Source organism: Sander lucioperca, chromosome 21 (assembly GCF_008315115.2).
Source record: "Sander lucioperca isolate FBNREF2018 chromosome 21, SLUC_FBN_1.2, whole genome shotgun sequence".
Lineage (NCBI taxonomy): Eukaryota > Metazoa > Chordata > Actinopteri > Perciformes > Percidae > Sander > Sander lucioperca.
Window position 1 is genome coordinate 6,567,057 of NC_050193.1, and position 17,318 is coordinate 6,584,374.

A 17,318-nucleotide genomic window follows, 5' to 3' on the forward strand; every position below is an offset into this window, starting at 1 on the left:
AATGTTAAGCTGATGTAGCTATCTGCCTTTGGCTTAAATTTAATACTCTGTGATTAATACACATGCAGGCAATCTGTCACACACAAACACACTACAACATCAACATGTCAATAAAAACACAGATGTTAAGAAGTGTTAACCCTGGCACCCCTGCAAACATAACACAGATATCTAAACCACCACAAAAGCCTTGTGCAAACATTACAACACATTCTCATGCATGCATCTCATAGTTGACACCATGCTTCCTAATGAATGTCTAATCAACTCTCGCCTATGTGAACGGCATGAAACACGTCATTCAGCACTCCCAAAAGTGCAATGTCTTTGTATGGCCAAATGGACTCCCACAGCTCACACTCATCCACCTGCTTTTTTTCAACCTGGACCCCATTTCCCCATGCATTTGTGTCTAACAGACTGATGTGACCAAAAATCTTTGAAATTGGTCCAGTAAGCCTATTGAGCAAGAACGCAGTGAAGGGCCGGCGCGAACCGAGCTCCAATGTAAGATTTTTGCCCACTAAAAGTGATTGTTTTGGCACTGATAGGCTCAGATTGTTATTAAAAGTGTCTGACAACATTATCAATCTCAGAAGATGACTTCTTGTCTGAAGACAATGGTTGAACAGGTTGAAAAAAACAAAATTACCATTTAAGTTTAAAAATACAGGATTCCAGGCAAAAGCTTGCTGAACATGGTCAATGTGGACCTCTGTTTCTAACCAAATTCATCAAAAGCTGTTATTCTTACAATTAAAATGTCCATTCTGAAAGGCTTGATTGTCAGATCAGTGTTAAGACAAAGACAGCTCACTAAATCTTCTCTCTCCTTTTGTACCAATGAGGAGCCTCATGTATTTTCATCTGGAATAATACATAATAAGTTAGTGATGGTGTGAAGGTTGGGTCAGAAGGTTAAGAGTGCTCAGTTGCCATAGCAATGCTCGCCCGAGTGCCCCAGAGGGAAAGGTGTGAAATCCTCAAGGGCTGCCTGAAGATGGACAAAGCTTTTCACACCCTCTCTTTGGGCTGTGTCACTTTACTACCTGCAGGTAACCAAGGCAACCAGGCCAAGGAGGCCCTGCCATGCTTCTTGACTGTGCCTTGCCATACTTCAGCAAACATCGTCAATCATCATCTAGATGAACTGCACGGCAGTGTGCTCATGTCTCTGTATCAAAAATAAGTGACGCGTTGCCCTCCACAGACTTACAGAATCAACACATTAGGGGAGACTGGTAGACAGATGGTCTGCCAAGAGGTCCATCTTTTAAGTAAAAAGCACACATTTCCAGATGTTAAATACTAGGTGCTGGACAGAAGAACATGTAAAAGACGGTAAAAATAGTAGATAATTATCCCATGAACATATATTTATTTACTACCAAGTGACGCTTTGAGCATCTGAAGAAGAGCTTGATGCTCGAAACGTCACTTAGTATAATTACATAGTGTGCAGACTATTTTCCATCTTTTAAGTAAGCTAAGCTGTCCCATACATACACACACAATCCCACCTGCCCATCGCTTTATCTCAAACCATCCCTTTCTCCCCTTCTTCCCCTCACACGTCTCCCTCTGTATCCCTCCTCTGTCTGTTTACCGCTGAACGAGCAGTCCTACATGCTCCCTGAGTTGTACTCTGTTGCCTGTGTTTGTGTTTAATTGGATGAAAAGATGATGCATAATGCGGGAGGAAAGAAACATGAGGAAACCAAAGTCCATGTCGCCTGCGGCAATAGAAACCAGCAGCTATTTGTTGTTGACATTTTTCTCTACTGTTTTTTATGCTCTATTGAAACACAGCAGCTTCATGTTTGTTCATGCACTTAGGGCTTTTATTTCCCCCATTGCAGCCTGTCTGTGATGCAAAGTTACAGAGCATCACAAGATTCCACTCTCCACTGCCACAAGAGTGAGTGTATGTGTGAGTGAGTACATGTGTTTGTGTGTGTGTGTGTGCATCATGTAGTGGTGTAGTGGTCTCTGAAGTAGAAGGAGAGCTTTGATGTGGGTCTATTGGAAAAGAGAACAAGTAGGTGGTCTCCATTAGGGACATGGTGATATAAGGTGTTTATTTCCATTGCAAATAACCTGCAACATGCATCTTCACTTCCGTTTCAATAAAGCAGGACCACTAATGATAATAAAATTCATATTGGAATTCAGGAAACATGTGCAAGTGAAGTTGTGAGCTTGAAAGAGAGAGAGAGAGAAGAAAGCAAAATGCCTATACAATACCTCCATCTGAGCTGTAATGTCTCTCTGACCAATAGTAAGGGGGACATGGCGAAAGGTAATAAAATGCTCTACAGAATGGTGAGAGCTTTGTGTTTATTCTTAAAGTAGCTACAGCTAACTCACCTTTTCCCTCATATAGTGCCCTTTGTTAACACTCAGTTCTCGCTGTACTTTATCTCCCAGCAGCCATTTGACAATTCCCGGCATAGCTGTCTCAGGGTGATATCTCCAAGCAGCCATTTGGACGGACAAATGCCAGCATAGCTGATTCAGATTGATATCTCCCAGCATGTGTGCTCATTGCTTCCGCGTCCCCGGGCTTTTATGGTACCAGTTATATTCAAAAGAAGAGACCATGACAGAGACCAAGAGGGTGAGAGGAAGAGATAAAGAGCGAGACACCACTAGGATAAAAGAATGGTTTTACATAATTAAGCAGATAGAAGTGATTACAGCAGCTTATCCACAGAGCACGAACTGCGCACATTCAGCCTCATTATGAAGTTAAAGACTCTGTGGCTGATGGCTTAATTACAGTTCCACAGTGGAATAAATGCTTTAGAGTCATTATGGCAATTCACAAACTTTTTCCTGAACATACAAACAGTCATCAAAGAAGGTGCTTTCTGTCTTCCCTCATGTTTGCTTTCTCTTTGTCTGCATTGCCATTTTTCCCATCTCCATGGCCTTCTCCTTAGCCCGACGATCAAACACGCCTTTCTCATTTGCCTCTGGATACTATGACCAATTATACATAAAGAAGGGCTTGTCTTTAACCTAACTATACAAATCCTAACTAGGGCCTCTTCTGGTCCTCTGTACTCAAGTTCTAACAACAATTACAGAGAAGCAATGGAAATCTTGGATCTCATGCTCCAGCAATGCTCATTAAATATGTAAAAAAAGAAAATTGCGTAATGAGAAGTAAAAAGAAAAAATCATTTAAACAGGTTGTAAAATTTATAAAATTATATAAAGATAAGGTCACAACACAATGGTGAAGTGACATAATGGTAAAATTACAATTTTAGTACTGTACTGTTATGTAGTGGTTAGAAAGCTGAAGTTGTCCCTCCAGCTTCCACACTCCTCTGCCAAGCTCCACAGAGGCAGGCCGCCGGCAGGCAGCAGAGTGTGGACTCAGCACTTCTCAGGAGTTAGTATCTGAGGGCAGGCACAGGGGCTTTTATTCTCCACCCTGCTTCTACATTATTGAATCAGGGGACTGCCTCAAACCTGAAACTGGACACAGCAAAGAGGCAACATGCAGATTTGATGCATCAATAAATTGCAGTGGAAACGGTGTGGAAGGAAGGCGAGTAGCAGAGGGAAACTGGCAGGATTGGATCAGATAGAGACAGAGCAATGAAAGATTTCTTTATGCTTCAACCGCTTATCTTTCAGTTGCACATTTAGATATGTTGACATATACATGTATATACAGAAGTACTGAGACATGTATATTCCACAGCACACACACACACAAAACAAACACACATGCAGATACAAAACACACACCCGTGCTCCCTCCCCTGAAGGCCTTCATTAGATAAAAGTAAAACAGCTCTTTCCAGAGCTGCAGTGCAATTATTCAGTGAAGCCAAGCATGTCTCTGTGTGACAAAGCAAATTGCTTTTTTCGGTTTGCTGTTCCTGATACAGATAGGGTTTTCAAAATCTGAGGGGAAGCCTCGCGCCACTGCTCCCGACGCTGCAAGAGATACCAGCAGTTATTTACCCCACGTGTGCTCGTGTTTACAGATGGCTTTACGCATGCCTGTGTGCTGTGTATTTGTGTGCAGATAGCAGCGATTTGCTGCACATAGTGGTGTGTGACAATCAATCAGTTTCGTTCCTTATTGCATTCCAGTGAAATCAGGCTTGATTGATGGAGGTGTAGTGTGATATGGTGTGTTATGGTCCGTGTGGGAGAACATGATGCCTTGTGCATTACTTAGATAATTACCCTGAGCAGAGTGAAAACAGGCAGGCACCTGCTTAAATTACGCTGTTTCCCGCTGCACAGTCAGGGAGGCATGCACCAGGCTTCAGTTAAGTACCTGTAATGTTTGCAGCTGTACCTCATTTCAGGGCTGTAGTCAAGACCACCTTTGTCGAGTCCAAGACCAGGACTAGTCGAGACCAAGTCAAGACCGAGTCCAAAGAGGTTCGAGTCCAAGACAAGACAGAGTCCAAAAAGGTTCAAGTCCGAGACAAGACCGAGTCCAGGACAGAAAAAAATAATGGCCAGGATCTCCGGGAAAAGGCACGATATGTGTGTCTCCATTTCAAACATCACTGCAGGTTGACTGCTTTTAGCAGCAGAGGTTGATTGTGGGCGACAATAGAGGGTTTTCACCGAAGTCACGTTCTGGGCGGTAACCTGGATGCGCGGCCATGTTGGAGGCACTCGGTGTAAACTACTGAATGGAGCAATGGAGTATTGTGCACTTTGGATGCTTTAATACTTTATATCTAAACAACAGAAAAGCTCATCAAAACGCATCCAAGATGCAAAGGCATGGAAGGATTTGGACCACAAAAAAGTTTACTGGCGGTGCAGATCCCTACAAGTTGGCTCCCTCTTCTTGGATCCATGGCGACCCGGTGATTCTTCCTTCAGTTGCATATCCCGATATAGTGAACTACCTGTTTTTTTCGCCGAGCCCATACACAGTGGAAGACCTTAAATTCTACAAAAGTTTGGAGGCTTATAACCAGATGGTGTGTGGATGGGTGAGGGAGACGCAGTACCAAGTCATTAACGACCAATGTGTTGCGAAGCCAAAGTAAGTAATGCAATAACGTCTTTAATCTACCTAACCTTAACTGTATGATATCATTGCGATACTCAAGGTGTAGCCAAGTGACTCTCAATAGTTTTTTTTTTTTCATTTCAAAGACCGAACAAGACAGAGTTTTCCCTCGTAGATCCTGGTTAAGCTTTGCCAACCACAAGCGCCTCCTTTCCTCTGATAACTTCTGGCATTCAGCTCCCTGGTTTTTAATAACTTTTGGAAGTCGATAATATTCCAAATGTTTTTCTCGGTCTGACCTATTGGTACAACCTAAAACTTAATTAATTAACCATTTTCCTTGACGCCGTTCGGGATCTACTTCAGTGCCTGTGCTTTGTTGTGATGCGGAGTAACTCCAACATGGCGACTTCGGGTCTGATGACGCGTCTGATGACGCGTCGTGAAAACCCTCTATACTGTCATGGTTAGCTCGCCGAAACTCTACTGCCGAAGTTGCTGGCTGGCTCGGCAACGTTAGCTAATGTCTGCTAGCATACATAAAGGCTAACTATAGCCAGTTAGCTTTGTGTGTAACGTAACAAAAACCCACCCATCTCGTAGGAGCGAAGCTTAATATTTCATTCAATAGAATTATGGTACAAAAGGAGCACTAACGCCACAGGTCTGACGTTGACAATGTGGACGCAGATATAGGAAACTCCAAAGGCAGTCGTAATATTTACCTAGCAGGCTAGGCTAACACTGTTGCGCTAACGTTAGCAAACGTCGGCATAGCGTTAGCTAGCTGTCTAAACTTGTGAAAAGCCGAACAACATCCTCGTTCAAGATGTTTTTCACTTTCCCTCCAATATTATTAAAAACATAATAAAGACACCTGGACTCGGTCGAGACCAAAAGCCATATTTGGCAAGACCAGTGGCAGAGACTGAGACAAGTCCAAGTCCATAGAAAAACCGTCTTGAGTCCAAGACCGGACTCGATTTATTACATTTTTGATGAGATGTTTTACAGCTGGTTTCATTTAGGAACTATAAGCCATTTGATGAAAATATGACGAGGATGACAAGTTCTACTGTATACTGCCAAAACACTCTTCATCTAAAATCATCAAAATGTCACTGAAACTAGTATGTTTGGAGGCATGTTGATAAACTGGGGATCCTTATGGTTTAGGTAATTGGTGAGGTCATTTGCATGGACGTGGCCTGAGAAATACATGACCATTTTCTCAGGACTGGCAGATGATTATCCTTCCTGTCATGTTAGGGTGAGTGAGAGAACTATTCAGGGCCGCTGACTCCTTATTTATCTTATTCCCGCTCCCTCCAGTAAGGTCCCGTTCAATATCCAGGAACTTGGAGTAAGAGAGGGAGACGGAGGACAAGTCATCTGGTGAGAGGGAGAGAGAGAGCGCAAGGACAGAGAAGAGCGTGGAGATTTATTTGGGCTGCCTGTCGGTTTGTGGCCACACACAGGGAGACAAATGCTTATGGGAAGCTCCAGGAATCTCCTCTGTGATTATGGAGCATGTCAATGGATTTTGTAATGATTTTCATTTCTGTACAGTATTGACTAGCTGTACATTAGTCTGAAGTCATCTTAGTTTATGATGATACTCACGGCTGATTGGAATTGGAATGAAAGGTTATTGGGAAGCTTTATTTCTTATAAATCTTAAATCTTCTTTTATTTCTTATTTTGTTTTTGAAACATTATTCAATGTGATATTATATGCCAAGTAACTCAAGGCCTATATAATGCCTGTATCTGGTACTGGTGCTGATGTTGGATTGTGTCTACAAGAGGAGGAGAAGCAGGTTTTAACAGGGTTTTTTCTGACTCAAGATTAAATATTGTCATTGCTGTCCTGCCACCAAGGGACCTGCGGAAACCTTGAGGCAATACTACATGTCCAAACATCCAGTAATCCAGCTGCTGGCTATTCTGTTGCCATAGAGACATATTGTTGTCATGCCGACAAGCTAGCCATTATAATGTAAAAAAAACAACGAGGATTAGACCACAGAAGTGCTCACAACTTTAGGGGGAGGGGGGGAAGCTTTTGGCATGAAACCGGAGGTAGGAGAGGAGGATTTACTCAATCTATCAATTTTATTCCTTACATGAAATCGTACTAGGTACAATACCAGTGAAATGTTATCCCATTAGCTCCTTCAACTTGTGCATGATTCATCATATAGCAGAATGTGGCCGTCAGATCGGTTGAATGGCACTCAAGGATCCAGCCAAGTCTTGGCGAAAGGACACCACAGCTCCCGCTCCGGCTGGAAACCGATGGAGGCCACCCATCTGAAGCCTGCACACCAAGCTTGTCTCAGTGCCTCCTCTGATGCAGAGATCTGCCCTACAAAACAAAAAGGCAGTAACTGCATTTTTGGTCAAAAATGAGTTATTATCATTTTCATGACATTCAAGGCATCCTTTGTTATGTGACAAAACATCTTATCTCAAATGTGTGTCGTTTTGGAGAAAAATGGTAGTCGTTTGTACAGTAACTGCAAAAAGCCCTAGTGAAACAAAGCAAGAATACAGTAACTGCAAAATAGGGGTAAAATATCAAATTAAATATGAGGATTGATATGTACAAAGAATAAGCTAATATAAAGTAACAAAAACAGCCACATGTCCAATAATCTAACTACAACTACATAGCTGGATGACAGGATAACTTGATAACAGTTTAGCAATGTGAGACTTTAAGCAGCCGTTTCAGCACCAGAACAGCTTCCGGGTGGAAAATATTGACCTAAAATGGTCAAATTAGTATTGGTTTTGGTATATCCATGTTCAGGAAAACAAATGGTTCCAATTATTTCAAATACAGTGTATCTAACACACCCAGAGCCCAAGTTGTGGCAAAATAGTTTTTGAAGAATCTGTAGTTACTGCCTTTTTCCTTGGTATGGTGCCACGTTTTTGGTAAGTAATACAAAGCAAGAATACAGTAACTGCAAAATAGGGGTAAAATATCAAATTAAATATGAGGATTGATATGTACAAAGAATAAGCTAATATAAAGTAACAAAAACAGCCACATGTCCAATAATCTACCTACAACTACTTAGCTGGATGACAGGATAACTTTAAAGTCATTTTTCTCAGTTCTGCACTCTGCGTAGTTACTGCCTTTTTGCTTTGTAGGGCAGAGATGCTCTTGCTTGTCCTCGTAGTCAGGGTTGTAGCCATAGGTCATAGCTGATAGTCATCTTCAACTTTTCCTCTGTGTTTACTCTGATGCTTACATTTGAACACTTTGACCAGCCAGGCCAGCAGAGTCAGCAGAAGACTGGTGAGTTGATTTCCTAATCCTGAATAGCGACTTATAATGAGGTGGCCACGTTTTATACATTTTGCGTAGCTGACGGAGAAGCGACTGGAGAGGTCTGCACCTTTTTAGAATTGATTCATCCACACCCCGCTCCTCATTTAGAGCACTGGTTCCACAGAGCTTTTCCTGTTCACTATACAAGCAGTCTGAAAAACCCTGCATGGGCACTTCAAAATACTCATGATTTATGCCCGTCAGTGCTGTCCATATGTGCCCGGAATATCTGATCAACTCCACTGATAGTTCTGCACCAGCTGGGGGAGGGATGGAGGGAGGGAGGCAGGCAGTGAGAGAGACTGAAAAACAAGGCATAGCAAGGCAAATACAAATAGAAAAGCAATGGATGAGATGAAAGAAAGAACAAAGAGAGAACAAGAGACAGAGAGAAAACAGAGACATGGGGTAGATGAACATAGACTGACAATTGAGTGAGAGATGCTTAAAAAAGGCCAACAAATATAGAGAGAGTGAATGAAGGACAGATAAAGGAACAGTGAGGCTGAGCGGTGTTGGGCCCTGTGGAAGCCACTGACCACTCTAATTATCCTCTATTTTCTTCAAACAAGGCTCAGGCATTGTGAGTCGGTCCCCTGGGACATAACCCGCTCCTCATTTTCTGAGATTCAATTCCACTCCATCCTCCCCTGTCTTTTACATATAAAACACTTTCTTCAATTATTCCTCTGACGTTCATATCTGTATTATTTGACGCCTTTGCCTATTCAGAGTGACTGCTCATTTCGCCCCACTCTAGTGTGACTAGAATCAATCCAAGGCTCATACCAAGATAGGCAGAGTGTGTGTGTGTGTGTGTGTGTGTGTGTGTGTGTGTGTGTGTGTGTGCGTGCGTGCGTGCGTGCGTGCGAGCGTGCGTGCGTGCGTGCGTGCGTGCGTGCGTGCGTGCGTGCGTGCGTGTGTGTGTGTGCATGCGTGTGTGTGCGTGTGTGTGTGTGTGCCGTGTATAGTTGTTTGTTGAGTATGATTGAAGACAAGACACAGAGCAAGATTGGAGAAAAAGACAGACCAGCAGAGGGAGGGCGATATAATTTAAAAGGAGCGTGCAAATGAGAGTGTGTGTGTGTGTGTGTGTGTGTGTTTGTGTTTGTGTTTGTGTGTGTATGTGCGTGTGTGTGTGTGTGTGTGTGTGTGTGTGTGTGTGTGTGTGTGTGCAAAAGTCAGGCCAAGGACTAAGTGTGTGGAGTAAGTGTGCTGGAGTGTGTGTTTTGTGTAATGAAGGTGTTTCCAGCTTATGCTTGCCCTGGTCGCTCCCTTGTGTAGGACAGCATGGTTTATTTGAGATCAAATGAGGCTACAATTACACGGTGGATGCCTTTCTCTCTCAATCGATTACAAACAAAAGGAGAATTCCATCAGAGGCTTTTAACTAGAGGTGCTGCTGCATGCATTGCCGTCTATTATAGCGTACTGGCTTATTGTTACTTTGCTTTGACTCTCACAAGAAATGGGAGTTGGCTTTAAGAATAGTGAAGAGTGATTTTCAAATGGATGCTCTCAAATAGACCTTCAGCATTAAAGTGAAATTAGAGTAAGCAGGCTTCATGTAACACCATTTTTCCTCCCAGGGAAAACAGTTACTGCCTGCTTAAAAAGTCTAAATCTTCAGATGATATCATATGCTAATTTACTTATGAATATTTTAGCTACATCCCCCGCTGTTAGAGGTGGAGACAGCACTATGCTGTGTGTACTAAGGAGATCATGACATGTCTGCAGATTAGACAAGCAAGTAGAGTAACTCAGTATTTCATGTACTAATTTGTCACGAAATAGTTTGGGTAAATTCACCAATGTTCATTTGTTAACAACTAAATTTCTCACTAATCCTCATTTGAAAACTTGGTCTTTTGTTTGTTATTGAGCAGTTAAAACAGGTAAAAACTATTCTAACATGATACATCTTCACATTTAATTGGATAATCTTGTAAGGTGGTAAATTGGAATAATATGAGAGAAGATTTGGGTTTTGAGGTGTATATCAGTAATAATTAAGTTTTTTTTTGTAAAGATTATTTTTTGGGGGCTTTTCCCTTTATTATACAGTGACAGTGGACAGGCTAGAAAGGGGAAGACACGCAGCAAAGGGCAGCAGGTTGGATTCGAACCTGCGCCGCTGCAGGACTTAGCCAATGTGGGGGAGAATGCTCTTACTGGGTGAGCTAGAGGCCGCCCCAAAATATTTAAGTTTTAATAAAAGTGAAATAACATGATAGCAAACCCACTGTCTGGCTAAGTTAAACTGACTGTAGTTCACAAGTTTTCTTTGCCAGATAACCTGTGTTATGTTATATGTTATTCGGTCTGAAACCAAGTGGCCAGCATGTTTATGGCCTGCTGCTCACCTTCCTGTCTCAACCCTTCTGGTTTGTTTGCTTTACAGGACCACCTGCTGACTTTAAAAAGCCTGTTTTTTGATTATTGTTTTTAGTAAACTGCCTGTTAAGCCTTCCTGCCAAGTGCTTTGTTAACATTTGAGTCCAATGTGTGTCCTGTTGCCAGTCACTGTGACACATACACATCCAAATGAAAGAGAGCAACATGGGCATCCTATTGAAGTTCTCTCTCTATAGTAACCTGTGAGATGTAATGCCAATAATCACTGGCATTTGAGCCCTGAAAAAAAACTATATGGGCCTCTTTCACTTGCTAACTGATGTTAGACCTGCGGCCACTGCGTCAATGAATACACCTCCATATATGGGTGCCTGCTCTATCAGGTGAGCCTCGTCACTTTTAAAAGTGAGGTGTTTGTCAGAAGTATCAGCAGCACTAGCTGCTATTTCAGATTACAAGGTGCTTTTATATTCAATGTTAGTATAACAAATATGGCTTAATGCAAATGTGCGGTAAGCACGTTGCTGTAATGTATAAAACTGGTAGCTCTAATGTTAATTGATTGAAGCAAATTGTCAGTGCTGTGCTGTTTGGTGCACAAAACACACACACTGGCAGTTTATGTGGCTGTGATTTGGAGATGCTCTCTTCACCTTGCTACTGAGACAGGTAGCATTTGATGCTTCTTGAGTTCCGTCTTGGTTGACAATGCCAATAAAGTAAGTTCAAAATGGAACTAGATAAAACCACATGAAATTAACGCATTTTACACCTCATTTTTACGCATAACATAGCATCACCTCAGCTTCAAACATAATCACACGAAGTTGTGCGATGGAGCTAAGTAAATCAGAATCAGAATCAGAATCAGAAAGGGCTTTATTGCCAAGTACGTTGCACATACGAGGAATTTGTCATGGTGTTGTTGGAGCATGTCACACATACAAATATAAGAAGGATAAAAAGATATAAACAATATAAGTATAAACATATACACACAGTACGTATTAATAACGATAAAATAAATTTAAATAAATAGTAAAATAAGTTAAACAGTAGTGAAAAGGGACGCTACAGCAGAGTAGGTACAGTGGCATGAGGAGCCAGAGGTGGGGTGTGGAGAGAGTCAGGGTGGATTCCGAGCCTTGTTTAGAAGGCTAGTGGCGGAGGGGAAAAAACTGTTTATGTGGCGTGAGGTTTTGGTCCTAATGGACCTCATCCTTCTGCCAGAGGGGAGTGGCTCAAAGAGCTTGTGTCCGGGGTGGGAGGGGTCAGCCACAATCTTTCCAGCACGCTTCAGAGTCCTGGTGGCGTATAGGTCCTGGAGCGGCGGCAGATTGCAGCCAATCACCTTCTCAGCTGACCGAATGACACGCTGCAGCCTGCCCTTGTCCTTGGCAGTGGCAGCAGAATACCAGATGGTGATGGAGGATGTGAGGATGGACTCAATGATGGCTGTGTAAAAGTGCACCATCATTGTCTTTGGCAGGTTGAATTTCTTCAGCTGCCGCAGGAAGTACATCCTCTGTTGTGCTTTCTTGACGAGGGAGCTGATGTTCAGCTCCCACTTGAGGTCCTGGGAGATGGTAGTTCCCAGGAAGCGGAAAGACTCCACAGTGTCAATTGTGGAGCCACAGAGGGTGATGGGGGCAGGTGGGGCTGGGTTCTTTCTGAAGTCCACAACCATCTCCACTGTCTTTAGAGCGTTGAGCTCTAGATTGTTTTGCTTGCACCAGGTGACCAGGTGGTCAGCCTCCCACCTGTAGGCGGACTCGTCTCCATCAGAGATGAGTCCGATGAGGGAGGTGTCGTCCGCAAACTTCAGAAGCTTGACGGACTGGTGACTGGAGGTGCAGCTGTTGGTGTACAGGGAGAAGAGCAGAGGAGAAAGAACGCAGCCCTGGGGGGATCCGGTGCTGATGGTCTGTGAGTCGGAGACGTTTTTCCCCAGCTTCACATGCTGCATCCTGTCAGACAGGAAGTCAGTGATCCACCTGCAGGTGGAGTCAGGCACACCAAGCTGGGAGAGTTTCTGCTGAAGCAGAGCCGGGATGATGGTATTGAAGGCAGAGCTGAAGTCCACAAACAGGATCCTGGCGTAGGTTCCTGCGGAATCCAGGTGCCGGAGGATGTAGTGGAGGGCCAGGTTGACTGCATCGTCTACAGACCTATTGGCTCTGTAGGCAAACTGCAGGGGGTCCAGGAGGGGGTCGGTGAGGTCTTTGAGGTGTGAAAGCACAAGGCGCTCAAAGGACTTCATAACCACAGAGGTCAGGGCGACGGGTCTGAAGTCATTAAGTCCTGTGGTCCTTGGCTTCTTGGGGACAGGGATTATGGTTGAGGTCTTGAAGCAGGCTGGCACGTGACATGTCTCCAGTGAGGTGTTAAAAATGTCTGTGAACACTGGAGACAGCTGGTCAGCGCAGTGCTTCAAGCTGGATGGGGAGACAGCATCCGGTCCAGCAGCTTTCCTGGGATTCTGTCTCCTGAACAGTCTGTTGACGTCCCTCTCGTGAATGGAGAGAGTCGTCACTGAGGTGGGAGGGGGGGTGGAGGTGGAGGGGACCTTTAAGGAGGGCATTGGTGGGGGGGCCCAGGACCCTGCTGAGGTGGGCAACAGACTTCTACACAATCAACAACTGTCATCTTCACTGTAGACTGCTGGGAACTGCAGAGGGTGATAATATGAGAGAGCTACACATTTAAGCTTAAATATGTTACTTTGGATACATAACTTGCTTGGGTTTGTGTGGGAGGTGGAGGGTATTTCTGTGTCATGTACTGCTTTTAACGGAGAGGTCTCAGGATGCTTTGCCATCTTTGATTGTAGGCATGCATCCCAAGTGTTTGAAAAAAAAGAATAACATTCAGAAGCAGAGACTTGGATTTCAAGACAAATCAATTTAGATGTTGTTCTGCAGTTTGCATTTTGTCACTCAGCAACCAGGATTCTGTCAAATCCATCGATGATTTGAACTGAAATGGAGAAGAACGGCATATAACACATTACCCTCTAATAAAACGTGTGACCGATCATATTCCTAGCCAGATTTCAAAGAACACCAGTTTGCGACCACTATTGGCTTGCAGACTTTTTGTTACTCTCTAAATGCAATTTGCAACGGTTTTATTTTGAAGAGCAACATGACACAATTGTAAAAGTAATGAATCCCACACCCATACGTACTTGTATCTAGGTCACCTTGTGTTAGCATTTTTAACTTTCTTTAAAGGTTGTCAAAAGGAAAGTGAGGAAGACAATTAAGGTGGCAGACATTTCTTCAACAATGAGTTTAGAACCATTTAAATAGTGAATAACATTTTTTCTGTCACGCTGTCTTAGCCTTAGTCTTTTGTACCTTTTGCACTCTGGGTCTCATTCAGAATTTACATCTGGCAGGTGTTTCCATATTCAGTGAGGGGCTTGCCCCAGGGGGAGTGGTGTGAGCACATAGCTAATAGGCACACTCGGCTCATGCTATCAGGGGAATGGCAGGATCAGCCTCCGCTCCACAGAAAGCACAGGGGACTCAGATGAAGGAGATAAGAACTGTGTGTATGTGTGCTGGTTGTAGGCACATCTGCATGGGCTTGTGTATATGTGTATATATTTTCATGCTTTGTGTGTGTTTATGTGCAAGTGTCATGTGTGCAAGTGTAGAGGAAAGGCTGCTGTTCCAGTCTGGTGGCTGACAGACAGTCTCTTGGTTAATGAGCAGCTGTCGGCCATCACTATTCATGAGCCCTGTCACTCACCTCCTCTCTCAAAGCACCAGCACCTGAAAACCCTAGTCTCTCATTAGCACTGCAGCTGCATATAGGCACACACATCAACACACAGTCTTTATAACATAAGCATACATTCATTCTACAACATGACGCATACAAAAGCATACGTTGCACGGAGCATCAGTGGAGCCGCATCTTCAATAGAATTCAAATTCAAATTGAAGCATTGTGGTTAAAACAGAATAGGTTTGGCATAGCATTCATTCAAAAATGGCTGCACTTTCATCTGATGTAAAAGGCCGTTTGATGTGTCCTAGAGGAAATAGATAGAGAACTGGGGTTTAACTAAAGACCTCTGTTTTTGCAGCACTGTATGGGGGATAGTCAAAGAAAATGAAACACCAGCATTAAGACTTTTCTCAATGATAGTGGCTTTACATTGGCCTGCTTTCTCTGCCTTTATACCCATCAACTATACCCCAAAGAAACAGGTAAGGGCTTATCGGTAACAAAGACTGGCACTTCTATCGTTACATGTATTTGAATTGTAGAATTTTAGAGAAGGGCTTGGCAGATAGCTACTGTCAGGTGTGGTGTGGATTGCAAAATGACCAATAAACACATTAATGATTACAGTGTTCCCAGCTCTCTCTGATTTCTTCTGTGCCAGGAGAACTGAACCAAGTCAAAGCTACTAATACACTTTTTTGTGACCATACTGTGATTGTATACTGCATCGGTATGTGTGAGATAAAGAGATTGTTGACCGTACAGTATTAGTATGAAAAAATAGATAAAAGGAAATCAGAGTTAGTGAGAAAGACAGACACAGAAAAACGAGTGACTGCAGGAATAATTCCCGATTGCCAATTCAGAATATTGCTTCATGTCTCAGGTTGGTTCTGAATTATTGAAGAGCAGCAGAGTCAGGCTCAATTGTACTCATTGCTGTGAAACACATGGAAGCATAATTCAAAGGTTGCCAGTTGCACCAGGAAGTGGAGAGAAAGGGATGTACTTTATCCCTCAGCAGGTGGATTGATTACTAGGCCTTATCCATTTTGCTGATATAAGTACAGAGATTACACGACATTGGTAATTTCAAACAAGTGACAGAAAACATATTGCCTTCTCCAACCACTATATAAGTTTCAGCACCCTCACACCTTTTCTCTATATCTCTTGTTAGACTAAATGAGTCTTTCCTGGTCCGTCACACAACGAGTTCTGCTTCTGATGCTTTTGCAAGATTTATGTTAGAGTGTCTAGGTGCTCGTGACTTGCTGCCGCATCTGATTCTCTCTGATAGAAAAACAACTGTGTCAGTGCCGCTACAGGAACTGGGGTGTATTGATCATTCACAGAGGTAGAGAGAAGGAAAGGGGAGGGACAGTTGAGAAAAGGGGGTTGGGGGATGTGGTGATGGAGTGAGACGGAAGATGAGGATTTCTTTGCATTCAGGACCACAGACAAGAGCAGCCAGGCTCATCGAGATGAATGGAAACGATTAGTTTCCCTGGCTTTTTAACTGAGGTCTGAGCCAGTGTACTCCCACAGCTGAATCACTCAGTCTCTGTCTCTCTCACACTTTCCTTCGCCTGATCTGATTTATGGGAAAAAATCATCTCTATTGAGCGATGGGGTCATTCAGTTACCACTCTCTCTCTCGCTTACTCTCATTCAAGATCAAATCAGAGACACACACAAAGCCGAGCACAGATCCCCTGTGACTATTCCTCCTGTTTTCCTGATATGGGCTAAGTTTGTTCATTAACACTCTGTGCCGTGGATTTATGAACAGTTGTGCATTTTTAAATTGGCCTGAGTGATTCATACAACACAGGCCTGTCAAGTGAATGACTAACTCTCTTTCTCTACCTTCCTGCTCTCTCATTCTCATCATACATCAATTTCACTCCGTGTCCCTCTACCACTGTGGTAAATAAGACACCAGTGATTACTTTGGCTGTCTTGGGGAGCTTGCAGACAACTCAGTCCTCCTTTTACTGGGGAATAAGGTAAGTGAGGATGGCACAACAAGTAGTAGTTGTGGCAGTGGATGCTGAGAGCTGCAGCAGACGGCAATTGAGGAGTCGGGTGTGTGTGTGTGTGTGTGTGTGTGTGTGTGTGTGTGTGTGTGTGTGTGTGTGTGTGTGTGTTGGAAACAACGGGGGTTTTCTCAAGCTGTGCGTTTGAATCTGGGCTCTCTGTCTACCAGATAATTATCTGACACTCTTTCAGATGCACAGGGCCTTGGGCTTCCGAACCATCACTGCACTCTGTGTCCACTCGCCCAGGGATTTCCATTGCCCTCCCTTGTCTTCAAGTCATTTTTTTCAAACTGCTTTACTAATGTTGGCTTTGTCAATAAGCGCTTTTGATGGAAAAAGCATCTGCGGAAAGGATTCCCTCCACCCTTCCTGAGATAAAGGAGCAGTGGATGGGACCTGGCAGGAGAGGCGCTCGCATGCACACTAATAAGAGTACCCCTGCTTAGCCACAAGTGCTCATGACTTGACATAGCCACACAGACACATCTACAGGCCTATGCATCAAGGAGCACATTCAGCACAAGCTAGAGATGATCCAAGTTATTCCGCGTCACTTACAGTACAAGATGCTAAACTGAGAGCAGCATGCACACTGATACACACATCAGCGGCGTGGAAAATAATGTCTGCTGTTATCTACTGTGACACAACATGCAGATTTGGGTGGATGTGTTGAGACCAAGGGAGCGTCCCTGTCCACGAAATGTAGATATTCCCATTGTTTCTCTCTTTAATGAACGTCTGTTTAATTTGTACATTTCTCAGTGTGATTTTGTGACACGTTAAGCTAAGTTAGAATCAATGTCACAGGAGAGGAGCTGAGGGCATTGGCAAC